Here is a 1053-nt window from a genome sequence, read left to right on the forward strand (position 1 = left end):
GCTTAGGCATTCCGTTAGAACCCACGCGCTGTCGACAGTTGGTGGAACCTCCCGACTCTCAGGATTCCGGAAAAATTGTCAGTGCATGGGGGAGCTCGAGAGTCAACTCCACGCAGCTCTCTTCAGTCACAGGTGTTCCCTGTTCGGGGAATTCCGAGAAATAAATTCCCTGACCATGGGGAGGGAGCCTCTGACACTGGGATATCTTGCAATCACCCCTAGCATTCCCTGGCAAAGAGACATTAGGAAAACCCTCAGGGGAGACGAGCTAAAGCATTCCGTTAGAACCCACGCGCTGCCGACCGTTGGTGGAACCTCCCCACTCTCAGTATTCCGGAACATACGTCAGTGCGTGGCGGAGCTCGAGAAACAACTCCACGCAGCTCACTACAGTCACAGGTGTTCCCTCTTCGGGGAAGTACGAGAAATACCTTCCCTGACTTGGGGAGGCAACCTCGGACACTGGAATATCCTGCAATCACCCCTAGCATTCCCTGGCACAGAGACATAAGGAAAACCCTCAGGGGAGACGAGCTTAGGCATTCCGATAGAACCCACGCGCTGCCGACCGTTGGTGGAACCTCCCTACGCTCAGGATTCCGGAACCATTGTCAGTGCGTGGGGGAGCACGAGAGACAACTCCACGCAGCTCTCTTCAGTCACAGGGGTTCCCCGTTCGGGGAGATCCGAGAAAAATCCTTCCCTGACCTTGGGGAGGCAGCCTCTGACACTGGGATATCCTGCAATCACCCCTAGCATTCCCTGGCACAGAGATATTAGGAAAACCCTCAGGGGAGACGAGCTTAGGCATTCCGTTAGAACCCACGCGCCGCCGACCGTTGGTGGAACCTCCCCACGCTCAGGATTCCGGAACCACTGTCAGTGCGTGGGGGAGCTCGAGAGACAACTCCACGCATCTCTCTTCAGTCACAGTTGTTCCCTGTTCGGGGAAGTCCGAGAAATAAATTCCCTGAACTTGGGGAGGCAGCCTCTGACACTGGGATATCCTGCAATCACCCCTAGCATTCCCTGGCACAGAGAAATAAGTAAAAC

This window comes from Vicugna pacos, unplaced genomic scaffold (assembly GCF_048564905.1).
Source record: "Vicugna pacos unplaced genomic scaffold, VicPac4 SAC-SAT, whole genome shotgun sequence".
In the NCBI taxonomy this organism is placed as follows: Eukaryota; Metazoa; Chordata; class Mammalia; order Artiodactyla; family Camelidae; genus Vicugna; species Vicugna pacos.